General features: G+C 51.9%; 2 pseudogenes; one reads left to right on the forward strand and one right to left on the reverse strand.

Annotated features, from left to right (window-relative positions):
- Positions 1-14,527, reverse strand: part of LOC128820668 (uncharacterized) — a 1,438,581-nt pseudogene that overhangs the window by 1,056,582 nt on the left and 367,472 nt on the right.
- LOC128820667 (uncharacterized) overlaps positions 1-14,527 on the forward strand; it is a 2,212,279-nt pseudogene that overhangs the window by 517,094 nt on the left and 1,680,658 nt on the right.

Consider the following 14,527-nt stretch of genomic DNA (forward strand, 5'->3'; position numbering starts at 1 on the left):
AGGATTACAGTTATAGAAGTATATAATAGTAGTTTAATAGAGTTAATTAAGAGTTCAATAGCGTAAAGTAAGGATTATAGTTTTATAACTATATAATAGTAATATATAGAGCTATAAATATATAAAAATATATCAAAAGCAAAAATCTTTTTCTCACCACCCGAACTTTCCCATCCTTCTCCGAGCAGGAAATTGAAAACAGTCTCAGGAAAGCTGCTGATCTTTACAGCAATCCCAGGCTTACCTTCTTTGGGAAGTGTCCTCCGGAGCTGTGCCCAGGCTGGTCTGGAGCTGGGAGCAGCCCTGCCCCAGCCAGCAGCTCTCAGCAGCAGCACCTGCCCTGCTCAGGGTGGCTCCTTCCCCCCACAGCTTCTGGCCAGCGCTGGCAGCAGCTCCCCGGGCCGGCTGAGAGCTGTCCCTGGCAGGCAGCAGAGTCCCTGGGCCAGCACAGCGCCCTGGGCTGCAGGACCCTGCTCTGCAGGACAGCCCTGGGCACCCCTGGCTGCTCTGCACAAGAGACCATCAGAGAATGTACTCACAGGGGCTGTGGGCATTGGCATGTTCCAGCTTGAGGAGATCACTGCAGGAGCTGCAGCTGCATTGTCCTGCAGCCAGAGGTTCCTGTGCCAAGGGCTGGCAGTGATTCTGCCCCAGGCACTTCTCAGCACCTTCCCAGCCCTGACTGATTGAAGCTCTCTGTGCCTCTGGGCTGTGCCCGCGCTGGCTGCAGGCAGTGCCCCAGCCCTGCTGGGCTGGCAGAAGAGCTGCTCATCCAGAGAAATGTGCTTTTGAAGCTCTGCTTGCTTACCAGCATCACCCTCTGTGCCAGGAGCCCAGCCCAGCTCAGCAGCACAGACACAGCACAAGGACTTGAATGAGCCTCTGGGGCTTTGTGCTCAGGCCCTGAACATCAGGCCCTGAGAGGGAGCTGCAGAAACCTCTCCAGAGCTCCAAGTCAGAATCCAACTCCAAAGTTTCTTTGACTTTTAATGGGTCCCAGTGAGGGACACGAGTGAGAAAGTGTCCCCAGGCCCCAGGCAGAGCAGAGAACTGGAGGCACTGATGACAGGTGGGGACAAAGAGAAGCCAAGTCTTGGTGGCCTGGGGCACAGCAGGGTCTGTGCCACCAAGGGCTGTCAGGAGACACCTTGTCCTGAGGCCCTGGGGCCTCCTGGCACAGCCCCAGCCAGGCTGGGCACTGTCAGCCCCTTGTCCTGCCCTCAGCATCCCCCCCTAGCCCACATCCCAGTGGCCTCAAGGATCTGCTGGAAGGAGTCCCTGGGGAGCCTTGCTCAGGAATGGCCCTGGGGGCTCCACAATGCTCCCAGGGACTGCAGGTTTTTCAAAGGACTTTGGCTTTGGCTTTTGCCTTGCAGTCTCTGAGAGCTTTCTGCAATCATGGCCTCCAATTATCTGCTGTAATTAGTCCCTGGAGAGGCTTGGTCAGGAACAACACTCAGTGGGGCTCATTAATGCTTCAAGGTACTCAGTTATTTTAAGGTACTTGGTGTTTCCCTTTGGATACAGACTCTGTGAGAGGTTTGTGCAATCATGGCCCCAATTATCTGCTTTAACGAGTCCCTGGAGAGCTTTGTACTGACACTCAGTGGGGCTCATTAATGCTTTGAGATAGTCAACTTTTTCCAGGTACTTTGGAATTTCCTTTTCATACTGAGAGATTTTTGTGCCATTTTGAGTCTCTGAGAGGTTTTTGTGCCATCCTGGCCTCCAGTTCTCTCCTCCAAGGAGTCCATGAGGAGCCTGTGTTGGGGATGGACCTCAGTGGCACCCATTAATGCTTTGAGACACTTTGGGTTTTTCTTCTGCCTTGGACTCCTGGAAAGGTTTGTGCAATCTCCTCTCAGGCCCTGAGGTTCCAGGGCTCAGCTCCAAATGCACCACGGGGCTCATTAGGATCAAGCAAGTCCTGACAAACCATGGCTCTGCCTTGATTTCCCTCTTGTCTGGGGCAGTTCATTGTTTCAACAATTTGAGATTTCTCGGCCAATGCATCAATTAGTGTAGTGGATTCAGTGCTGGCTAATTACCAATGCACTCACTAGAATATACTTACTAATTTCCTGCTCTGAGGTAGGATTAGGAGAAAGGCAAAGTGGGCTCAAAACACTAAAAGGGTATAAAGAAAAGTTTACTAACTGTAACTAAAAGAAAGAGTAATAAAAATCAGAACAAAACTTTCAGAACACTTCTCCTCTCTCCCTACAACCTGACCATGTAAAGATACAAAACCTAAAATTTTCTGTCAGTTTACTACTCAAATAGTCTTTCTTCTGTTCACTTAGGGAGAGAAGTTCCTCTTGTTAATGTTATGGAGACTTCTCCACAAGAAAACAGTTCTCTCATGACTTTTCATTTCCCCAAATAGCAGCTGCCTGGAAAAATCTGCAATCATGATGTCTCTCCCAATTTTTACAGCTTTTCCCACAGCTGTGTTTATGGGCCATGTCAACTTATGGGGTATTGGTTTAAAGATGAGCTGTTTAAGAGCAAAGGTTCTCTTCATTTATTTCTGAAATCATCTTCATCTCTGGGAACAGAGGTCTTCTTCTTCTCTCCCTGAGGGCACAGGGTCTCATCACTCTTTTCTCTTTCAATGTTCATACTCCTCATGGGATCACAGCTACTGCAACATTTCCTTAATTTAGCATGGAGGCCTTTGCTGAACAAGCCACCTCCCCATTTTTTTCAATGTGTTATAGGGAAAAAGAGAGTCTGATGTATCAATTCCATCCTTCTCCATAGCTTTAGCAGAGGATTTCAGCCTCAAGGTCAAGGCATCTCCTCATCCCTCCCATCTGGGACTCAACTTCCTCTTCACTGACCTCGGTGTCTTCACGTTGCTCCTGTGTGTGCCTGCACTTTGTCCTTTTCTCTCACTGGAGGGAGGATGGAAGCACGGGAAGAGTCAATATCTGAGGCGGGGCCTGCAGATGGTTGCGTGAGCCCGGCCGGGCTGGGTCCTTGCGGCCGGAGCTGTTTTGCCATGGAGGTTTGTGCAGCGGCTGCGCTGGGGCTGTGTCAGGCTGGGCGGCGCTGGGGGCAGGGCCAGGATCTCAGCAGCCAGGCCAGAGCAGAGCAGCAGCACGGCCGGGGCCGATGGCTTCTCCTGGCCCTGCCCGCTGGTTGCGGGCCAAGCCCAAGGGCGGCAGAAGCTTGGCCGAGCCGGCCCGGCCCGGGGCTGCTCCTGGGGCCCGGCGGATCCTGGCTGGGCCCGGGCTGGCGGCGGGGCAGGGCTCGGCAGCGGCCAGATGTCAGCAAGCGCAGCCACGGCCCGGCCCGGCCTCGGCCCCGCGGCCTCCCCTCCCCTGCCCGGCAGCCCATGGGGCCTGGCGGGCTCCCTGGGAAGGGGCCCGGCCCCACGGCAGGAGCCGCCCGGCCCGCCCCGGCCCAGACGGGGGCTGGCCCGGCCTTGGCACCTCTGTGCTGGCCAGAAGGGAAAGAGACCCAGCCAGGCTTCTTTGTCTTTAACTTGTGTCTTCACAGAGGCATCTGCAGTTCCCTTAGTGGTTTAACAGATTGTCAATTCTCAAAGCTAATTACTGATTGGTTTTTTGTCAGACACAGAAGAAACTGCTAGCAGCTTCTATCAGGACATCACCTGTGTGATGCAAAACCACCACAACAGCACAGAGCACTGAGCTCCTTTGTCCATATGTAGTGGTCATGAGCCTGAGGCCTCAGGACCCCACCTTGGGAGATCTCTGGGTGCTCTCCAAGGTGTTTTCAAATGAAAACATTCAGCTCATAGTCTAAGAAAATCACCAGAAGCCAGGGCCAGGCTGACCTGTCTGTCCTGGCTACTTTTGTCAAGGAGCAATCCTTGGATATAGGGAATTTGGGAGGCCAAATTCTAATTTTGGACATGGACCCTGGACATGAAAGCCAGTACTTTTCCATGGCAACGAAGGAACAGAACTCCAGTGTTTCAGGGGCAGATGAGATGTGACCACCAGAAGGTAAGGCCAGAGAGGGCTGGCAGTTTGTTTTCTGAGAGATACTCTTAGATACAGGAAACTGTTTTGGGAGGATACCAATTTTGGCAATGGGCATCTGGAAAGAGGGACAGTTCTTTCCCACAGCAAGGAAAGCACGGAGCCCCAGTGCTCCAGGAGCTGATGAGAGGCAGCCCTTGGCATTCCAAGATCAGCCAGACCTGTCAGGTGGCCCCTGGGAGGCCAAGCCAGCCAGACCTGTTCCATGTGCCCTCGGTTCCATGGGGCCCCACAGTGTCCCAGTGGTCCCTTGCTTCCAGGAGGCCCTGAGGTGTCACAATGCCCCCTTGGTGACACGAGGCCCTGAAGGGTCCTCATGGTCTCCATGGTTCCATCAGGCCCCACAGAGTCATGATGGTCTCTGGGTCCATGAAGCCCCGCTGTGTCACCATGGCCCCTTGGTTCCATGGGCTCCAGTGGTGCCACAATGATCCCCTTGGTTCCATGAGGTCCCCACAGTGTCACAGGGATCTCCATTGGAAGGAAAGAAGCAAGCCCCAGTGTGGCAGGGGCAGCCACCAGAGGCTAAGGCCAGCCAGACTTGACAGTACTGGCAGATTTAGGCTGGGAACAACCCTTGGATATAGGGAATTTTGGAGGTGGAATCACAATTTCAGGCATGGACACCCTGAGGAGAAGGATGGTTCTTTTCCATACAAAGAAAAGCATGGAACACCGATGTTTGAGGGGCAGATGAAAGGCGGCCACCAGAGGCCTAGGCCAGCCAGACCTCTCTGTCCTGGTAGCTTTTGTCTGAAAGCAACCCTTGGATATAAGGTATCTGGGAGGTGGAACCCCAATGTTGGCCATTTCTGCATAGATAAGAAGGACGGTTCTATTCCATAGGAAGGAAAGCACGGAAACCAAGTGTTTTAAAGGCAGAAGAGGAGAGAGGTGGCTCCTGGGATGCCAATCCAGCCAGACCTTTTTGTCCTGGCAGCTTTTGTCACTGAGCAATCCTTGGATACATGGAACTTGGGAGGAGGAATCTCAATTTTGACCACGGACCCCTTGAGAAGAAAGGGATTCTCTTCCATTGGAAGGAAGGCACAGAGCCCCAGTGTTTCGAGGCAGGTGAGAGGCAGCCCCCAAGAGGCCAAGGGCAGCCAGACCTGTCTGTCCTGGCTGCTTTCACTTGGGAGCAATCCTTGGATGTACGGAATTTTGGAGGTGGAATCCCAGTTTTGGCCATGGGTGCCTGGACAGGAAGATAAGTTCTTTTTTCTAAGAAGGAAAGCACAGAACCCCAGTGTTTGAGAGGCACATGAGTGCCAGCCCTCAGGAAGCCAAGGCCAGCCACACTTGTGAGTCCTGGCATCTTCTGTCTGGGAGCTGTCCGTGGATATAGGGAATTCTGGACACAGTTCCCCAATATAAGCCATGGGTGCCTGGTCGAGATGGATGTTTTTTTTCCATAAGAAAGAAAAGCACATGGTCCCAGTGTCTCAACGGCAGATGAGAGGTGGCCCCCAGGAGGCCCAGCCAGCCAGACCTGTTCCATGTTCCCTTGGTTTCGTGGGACCCCACAGTGTCACAATGGTCTCCTTGGTTCCATGAGGCCCTGGAATGTCACAATGTCCCCCTTGCTTCTGCAGTGTCACAATGGCCCCGTGCTTCCATGAAGCCTTGCAATGTCACAATGGCTTTGTGGTTCCACAAAGCCCTGATGTGTCACAATGGCCCCTCGGCTCCATGCGCTCTCGCTGTGTCACAACGGCTCCTCTGTGACACTGCGGGCTCCACAAGGTCACCACGGACCCTTGGTTCCTTGGGGCCCCCGAGTTCCACAATGGTCTCCTTGATTCCATGAGGCAGCAGAGTGTCACAATGGCCCCTTGGTTCCATGAGGTTCCGTAGTGTCACCATGGTGTCCTTGGACCCGCATTGTCACAACTGACCTGTGGTGATCACATATCCTCTGAACAGAGAGAGAGAGCGCTCTCCCAGGATTTTCCTGGGAAGCTGTGAGAAGTTGTAAGAAAGCTCAGAGAAAAGAATGAGAAACAATTCTTATCTTCACTTGCTGCACCTGTTGTTGTTTTGCACATGTGGAATGTGTTATGGAGATTTGTTTAACAAAGGGTGATTTCGTAATTGGCCAATGGTGACAGTGTTTGGATTTCAATTATCCAATCTGGTCTGTCTGTATCGGACTGTCTGCAAGAGCGATGAGTGTTTCTTAGTAGTATAGTATAGTATAATATAATAAAGCGATTGATCAGCCTTCTGGAATCATGGAGTCAATGCTAATTATCACCACTCTGGGGACGCCCTGCTACGATAGTTATCCAAGTCAATCTTCCCTTACCTCTGAATGCTAAATAGAATAGGCTTAACAGGCACATCAGCAACACCAACCACTGTAGACCCAAAGAGCTGGCTGAGGGGTTGGGAGAAAATTTCCCCCAGTGTCATTTCCTCACAGTGGGTACCATTATTAAAGTAATTCCAAACACATACAGTTAGTGTGTGGGAGCCTTGAATCCATGTGCCCACTGTCCAGAGGAAATGAGAAATCCATAAATTCCTCACCACATTTACCCATGAAACAAATTGGATAGCAGCCACAGTAGCCATAGTTATGGGATGGGAAAAATGTAGCCACAACCATGTGCCACCCAAAGCAGGGTAAGCTAGACCACATGGTGACACCTAACAAGGTTTCTATATCCAGTACAACAACAAAATTAAAAAAAATTCTGTTACTCAAGAATTGTCATTCTCATTTCACACTTTTTCTCTTGATGCCTTCAGGCTGCACATTGGGCACCACAATTGTTCTTGGTTTACAAGACAGGTGTCTGCTAGGGAAGGCAGAAAAAAGCCCCCTGTGGAATGGAGAATGTAAACCCCCTCCCTCCAAATTATTAGAATTGTGAAATCAAGGGGCTCTCAGGCAAAGATGTGGGAATAGCAATAACAGTTCTTCACTAGTGTGTACAATAAAGCAAACAAACAGCAGCACCTCCGGCGCTGGCAGCAAACAGAACAGGAGCCCAGTGCAGCCTTTCGGCCGCGGCACTTTCCCTGCGGTGCAGCTCCGGGCACGGCCGGCAGGGGCGCTGGTGGCTCCCGGGGGGCAGGGCAGGTGCGGTGATCCCCGCGCGGCTGCAGGGGGCGCTCCGGCGCGGGCTCGGGGAGCACGCGGCCATGGCGGCTTTGTCCCAAGGCGGGAAGGGCTGGAAGAAGGCTCCGCTTCACAAACCCTGGGGGCAGCCGGCTCCGGGGCCCCAGCAGGACTCTGGGAAAGCAGCAAGCTGGGCCGCCAGGATGTCTCAGCAGGCAGGGGGTGAGGGGCTCCCAGCAGGGCAGGGAGAGCCGAGCTCAGGATCCCGGGCACCCGAGCAGATGGGGATAGGTCTCTCTTTTAGTGGGGCAGGTGTTAATAAGGTCCCAGTTTAGGGGCTGTTCTCACGAGCAGAGGCTCACCCCATGACAGAGGAAGCAGCTCTGGGCTGGGCTTCGGCAGCAGCAGTGGAAACTCCCTTTCCCAAGAGCAGTGGCTCTGATCGTCCTCCTCCCAAATAAAGGGATCAGCCAATAATCAGCAGCCGATGATAAGGAATGAACAGAAAGGAAAAAAACCAACCCCGAACACTGGTTTGCCATGCTTAATCCTGTGGGACAAATTCTATAAAGGTTTAATTCCACCTTTATAATTGTTTACATATGAGCTCTTGAAAAGTCAGGAGCAGGGATTGGAACCTGCTGCTCCACGGCTCCCCTCACAAAAGGAGTTTAGAAAGCCTGGAGGCCCCTGGAGGTATTTGGGGATCTATAGGGGCTATTGGGGGTCCTTTTTGTACCTCCTGACCCGACAGGAGCTTCTCTAATAAACTTTACCTGAAGCTCCCACTCTGCCCATGACAGGAACCCCTGTGAGTGCCTGTGACATCCCGGCTCTTTGGCAGCCTGGAAACACTTAGAAAGTCCTCATGTACGCCTCGAGTACCTGTCAAAAATTCTGATCCTTAGGAGGCACAAATCACAGGGATTCCTTGTTGCTGTGGTCAGTTTCCATGGCAACCATCACCAGTCCCTGTCGCTATGGTCAGTTTCCATGGCAACCATCACCAGCCCCTGTTGCTATGGTCAGTTTCCATGGCAACCATCACCAGCCCCTGTTGCTATGGGCAGTCCCTGGGCAGCTCCATGGAGACCCCATGCCAGGGGTGGTTGCCATGGACACCAGCTCAGGCCTGGAGCCAGAGCCCGTTGCCATGGCAACCATTGGCAGTCCCATCCCCAGGGTCATGGGATCCCAGAGCCACAGAATTGGCTGAGCTGGGAGGGACCCATCAGGATCCTCGAGTCCAACTGCTGGCCCTGCCCAGGACACCCCAACAATGCCAGCCTGGGCCTGGCAGCGCTGTCCAAACGCTGCTGGAGCTCAGAGAGCCCTGGAGCTGTGACCCTTCCCTGGGCAGCCTGGGCAGTGCCCCAGCAGCCTCTGGGCAAAAACCTTTTCCTGAGATCCAGCCCGAGCCTGCCCCGACTCAGCTGCAGCCGCTCCCTCCACTCCTGTCCCTGGGCACCAGAGTGAAGAGGTTCCCACAGCCCCAGCCAGGGACCCGCTCCCAAGGCTGCTGCCGTGGCCACCAGGACTGGCACCAGCTGGGATGCTCGGTTTCCAGGGGCCGGGGTTCAGGAATGGGATTCCCCAATTTCCTGCTCCTGCTAAAACCGCGCTGCCGCTCGCTGCCCTCCCGCCTCCCATGGAAAGCACAAAAGGCAACGATCCCGGGCTGGGATAAGAACAATTTACTGCAAACAGCAATGAAACATAAACTTTAAGAGATTTAGAGATTTTAGAGGAGCTAAGATGAAGTTATGAGTTAGTAGTTAACTTAGAATTGATTGCTTGTCAACACAATGTTTATTTAGCTGGGTTTATAATGAGGACTATAGAAAGTGACAAATAGCTTTTAGGAACATAAGACAATTGTGGGCCTCCTCTGTTCTGAAACTGATTGAAGACAAGGAATGGGAGTTCTACCAAGGTTCATTTGTCATATTTGCATTGAAAAGGTAAAAAGGTCAAAATGAGGAAGACTTCATTTACTTCCTCATTTTGGGACCCCTCCCCATGAAAGGGACCACCGACCCATTTCAAGGAACAAACTACGCATGCTTAATAGCTTTTGGAATGATTAGCATAGGAAGCGAGGAATGGGATGTACCAAAATGATGAATATGTATTTGTATTTTGGATATTCAATTCTTGTGTGGATAAAAGGACTCTGTAATGATTGGAAAGGTGCAGTGTGCATTTGGGAGCAATCCCGCATGCTGCCCGGCGTCGCAATAAACATACACTTTCTAACTTTAAAACTGTTAGAGAGTTTTTGTCCGTCACAGTTGGATATTGGTGCTAGATCAATATCCATATTTCTTTAGTAAATCAGCAACGAGACAAGGAACAAACAGGAACAGAAACAATATTGATAACAGAAGGGATAAGAAAAATATTTACAGGGAAAACTACATCACCACTGACTGGCTCTTCCCAGCCACGTATTTCCTCCTGCCTGGAAAGGGCACCCTTCTCCTCAGGGACAGAGAGAGTCCCTTTCCTGCCCCTGGCAATGACCTGAGGTGGGAGTGAATGTAATGACAGGGCCATGGCCAGACCCTCGTGTTCTTCAATCCTACATCAGGTCATTGGCAGGGGCAGGAGAAGATACAGGTGTCTTCCCAGCATGGATCATAGGGAACATGGATCACCAGGGATCTTCCCAGCATGAGTTTTTCAATGAAGAAGGGGGATGAAGCTGGAGCAGTGCACAAAGCTCTCCCTGCACTTGGGGCATTTGCAGAGCTTCCCTTACCGGTGCTTCCGTTGGTGTCGGGTCAAAGCAGAGCTCTGGGTGAAGCTCTTCCCACACTGGGGACAATCGTAGGGCCTCTCCCCAGTGTGGATGCGCCGGTGCCTGATGAGGTGGGAGTTGTACTTGAAGCCCTTCCCACAACTGGGGCAGCGGAAGGGCCTCTCCTCTGTGTGAATCCGCTCATGTAGAAGGAGATTTGAGCTGGTCTGAAACCTCTTCTGACACTGGGCACACTCATAGGGCCTCTCCCCAGTGTGGATGCGGCGGTGCCGGATGAGGTGGAAGTTATGCTTGAAGCCCTTCCCGCAGTCGGGGCAGCGGAAGGGCCTCACCTCTGTGTGAATCCGCTGGTGGAGGAGGAGATGGGAGCTGGTCTGAAACCTCTTCTGACACTGAGCACACTCATAGGGTCTTTCCCCAGTATGGATACGTTGGTGGATGACGAGGTTGGATCTGAAGCTGAAGCCCTTTCCACATTCCCCACACTTGTAGGGCCATTCCCCGGTGTGGATCATCTGGTGGCAAATCAGGTTGTTGCTCCGCCTGAAGCTCTTCCCACACTCCAAGCACTTGTAGGGCTTCTCCCCATCATGGAGCTGCTCATGGACCACCAGCTCTGAGCTCTGGCTGGAGCTCTGCCCACCTTCCTGGCACAGGGTGGGTCTTTCCTCCTCAGAGCACCCTGGGCTGGGTTTGCAGCCCCTCCTCCTGTGGGATGTCCAGGGCTTTTCCTCCCCGTTGGATTTCTGTGCCATGGAGCTGCTCAAAACGGCCTCTTCCATGAGGTTCTGCCGTGGGGATTTGTCCTTGCCGGTGTCCATCCTCAGCTCCCTGTCTGGGGGGGGAAGGACAAGGAGAGGTTTGGATTTGCCTCTGTGCCAGAGGGAAGGGGAAGGAGATCCCCCCAGTGCATCCCTGGCAGGACGGCGTCGGCAGCGGGGTTGTCCTGCAGCCGGGGGCCAGGCTGGGCTGGGAGATGGAGCAGGAGAGAGGGGGAAAGGGGCAGTGACTTCCTCCTCACCTGCCTGGCTGTCCCAGGGCTCCTTCTTCTTCCTTGCAGCCTTCTTCTCCATTTCGCAAACGTGTGTGGATGGGAAATTCTGTTTTGGGAGGAAAACAAGGGATGAGCTCATTGAGTTTTCTACTGGTTTGAAGGCAAACCAGGGGGAGAATCTATGCCAGAATTACAATTGAATAAGAAAATTAGGATCAAGGCAATGATCCAGAAACACTGGTTTAATCTGACAGAGTCAGGATATAACCTGAGTCCCCGTTGGGCAGGGTGGTGGTAGCAGTCTGATGAAATGGTGGCTGCAGTCCTGTTGGAGTGATGAACGTGATTCTGTCAAAGCGGGGATCCTGTAGAAGGGTCTGGTCTTCCTCTGAAGGTCCAGTGGTGCTTATGGAGCTCTTGTCCTCTGGGAATCCAGTAGGCAAGGTGTTCCTGGTGTTGCAAGGGTGAGATTATATGCAGGCAGGAATGCTTGGTTCCTCCCCCTGGGCGGAGCATCCCACAATGGGATGATGTAATTTTATCAGTCCTGCAGTGACACTCAATGGCCCATGAACAGAAGATGGCCCCTGGAGGGCGTTATCAGGGCTGAGTCATGGCAGAGATAAAGAACACTGCCCCACCTGTTTATCACAGTTCATGAAGATGGTGACTGAAAACACACTTTTGGTTACATCCCTCTTCTGAGGAACTTGTTCTTTCTGGAGGAACTCTTGGAACAGCTTGGACACAGCTTCCTCTGAGGGACTTGTGGGAGAACTTATGAGGAAAATGGCTGCTGCGGGTGGCCAGTGTAAACAAAATATTTTGTTGTCCTTCCTTGAAAAGTTTGTTAAAATCCCTGGAGGAAAGGGAGGAAATGATACCAGCAAGACTGACAAGGATCATTCACCCCAAGCTGAGGAAGACAAGGCTGCTAAAAGTCCTACAAAAAGCCCAGCTCATGTAGGAGCGCTGACATACAGACCCACTTCATAACTACCCCAGGTTGTGGAGTCTATTTATGTATTCCGCGTATCGCTTCAATGCCCTTTTAAAGTTTTGAGCCTATTTTGCTTTTCTCCTAATCCTATCTTAGCGCTGGAAATTAGTAAGTATATTCTAGTGAGTGCACTGGTAATTAGCCAACACTGAACCCACCACACTAATTGATGCATTGGCCGAGAAATCTCAAATTGATGAACCAAAACCACTACAGAAAACTTCCTGATGAACTGCAGTAGAGCAGAGGGAAATCAAGGCAGAGCCATGGCTTATCAGGACTTGCTTGATCCTAATGAGCCCCGTGGTGCATTTGGAGCTGAGCCCTGGAACCTCAGGGCCTGAGAGGAGATTGCACAAACCTTTCCAGGAGTCCAAGTCAGATTAAAAGCCCAAAGTGTCTCAAAGCATTAATGGGTGCCACTGAGGTCCATCCCCAACACAGGCTCCTCATGGACTCCTTGGAGGAGAGAATTGGAGGCCAGGATGGCACAAAAACCTCTCAGAGACTCAAAATGGCACAAAAACCTCTCAGTGTGGAAAGGAAAACCCAAAGTACTCGACAAAAGTTGAGTATCTCAAAGTATTTATGAACCCCATTGAGTGTTAGTACAGAGCTCTCAAGGGACTCGTTAAAGCAGATAATTGGGGCCATGATTGCACAAACCTCTCAGAGTCTGTATCCAAAGAGAAACACCAAGTACCTTTAAAAAACTGAAGTACCTTGAAGCATTAATGAGCCCCACTGAGTGTTGTTGCTGACAAAGCCTCTCCAGGGACTAATTACAGCAGATAATTGGAGGCCATGATTGCAGAAAGCTCTCAGAGACTGCAAGGCAAAAGCCAAAGCCAAAGTCCTTTGAAAAACCTGCAGTGCCTGGGAGCATTGTGGAGCCCCCAGGGCCATTCCTGAGCAAGGCTCCCCAGGGACTCCTTCCAGCAGATCCTTGAGGCCACTGGGATGTGGGCTAGGGGGGGATGCTGAGGGCAGGACAAGGGGCTGACAGTGCCCAGCCTGGCTGGGGCTGTGCCAGGAGGCCCCAGGGCCTCAGGACAAGGTGTCTCCTGACAGCCCTTGGTGGCACAGACCCTGCTGTGCCCCAGGCCACCAAGACTTGGCTTCTCTTTGTCCCCACCTGTCATCAGTGCCTCCAGTTCTCTGCTCTGCCTGGGGCCTGGGGACACTTTCTCAGTCGTGTCCCTCACTGGGACCCATTAAAAGTCAAAGAAACTTTGGAGTTGGATTCTGACTTGGAGCTCTGGAGAGGTTTCTGCAGCTCCCTCTCAGGGCCTGATGTTCAGGGCCTGAGCACAAAGCCCCAGAGGCTCATTCAAGTCCTTGTGCTGTGTCTGTGCTGCTGAGCTGGGCCGGGCTCCTGGCACAGAGGGTGATGCTGGTAAGCAAGCAGAGCTTCAAAAGCACATTTCTCTGGATGAGCAGCTCTTCTCCCAGCCCAGCAGGGCTGGGGCACTGCCTGCAGCCAGCGCGGGCACAGCCCAGAGGCACAGAGAGCTTCAATCAGTCAGGGCTGGGAAGGTGCTGAGAAGTGCCTGGGGCAGAATCACTGCCAGCCCTTGGCACAGGAACCTCTGGCTGCAGGACAGTGCAGCTGCAGCTCCTGCAGTGATCTCCTCAAGCTGGAACATCCCCATGCCCACAGCCCCTGTGAGTACATTCTCTGATGGTCTCTTGTGCAGAGCAGCCAGGGGTGCCCAGGGCTGTCCTGCAGAGCAGGGTCCTGCAGCCCAGGGCGCTGTGCTGGCCCAGGGACTCTGCTGCCTGCCAGGGACAGCTCTCAGCCGGCCCGGGGAGCTGCTGCCAGCGCTGGCCAGAAGCTGTGGGGGGAAGGAGCCACCCTGAGCAGGGCAGGTGCTGCTGCTGAGAGCTGCTGGCTGGGGCAGGGCTGCTCCCAGCTCCAGACCAGCCTGGGCACAGCTCCGGAGGACACTTCCCAAAGAAGGAAAGCCTGGGATTGCTGTAAAGATGGGCAGCTTTCCTGAGAGTGTTTTCAATTTCCTGCTTGGAGAAGGATGGGAAAGTTGGGGTGGTGACAAGAAGATTTTTACTTTTGGTACATTTTTATATATTCATAGCTCTATAAATTACTATTATATTGTTATAAAATTATAATCCTTACTTTACGCTATTAAACTCTTAATTAACTCTATTAAACTACTATTATATACTTATATAACTGTAATACTTAATTGACTGTAGTACATTTCCTAACCTTTCTCTTAGATTTTAGATCAATAACCTGTCTAAATACATTCCTGATATATTGTATAGTCTTATTATCAGGAAGAGGACCTACAAGAAGATCATTTTTGGTTTTTGACCAGAATGTGAGCAGTCATAACAAAAAGTGGGGCAAAGAAGCCCTTGGACCTACACCAATGGGTTGAGCCAGGAGTGTGTAACTTGGACAATTGAATCTCCCATTGGATTTTCCTGTTAAATATCCTAATTCATCAACCTTTATAAATTGTTGAAATCAGGAGCCGATTGTGCCTCATCCCCACTGGGACACCTGGAAGCTTCCAATAAAGGTCTGGTTTCAAATTTACTGTTCTAACTCTGTTGCAAGGGCTTTTTCTTGTTTTTTTTCTTCTCGTTTGACCATAGACAACAGGGGGATGAGAGAAGCAGAATAGGAATTGTAATCCGAGAATGACAGAAAATTCTGAGTTGA

Source organism: Vidua macroura, chromosome 30 (assembly GCF_024509145.1).
Source record: "Vidua macroura isolate BioBank_ID:100142 chromosome 30, ASM2450914v1, whole genome shotgun sequence".
Lineage (NCBI taxonomy): Eukaryota > Metazoa > Chordata > Aves > Passeriformes > Viduidae > Vidua > Vidua macroura.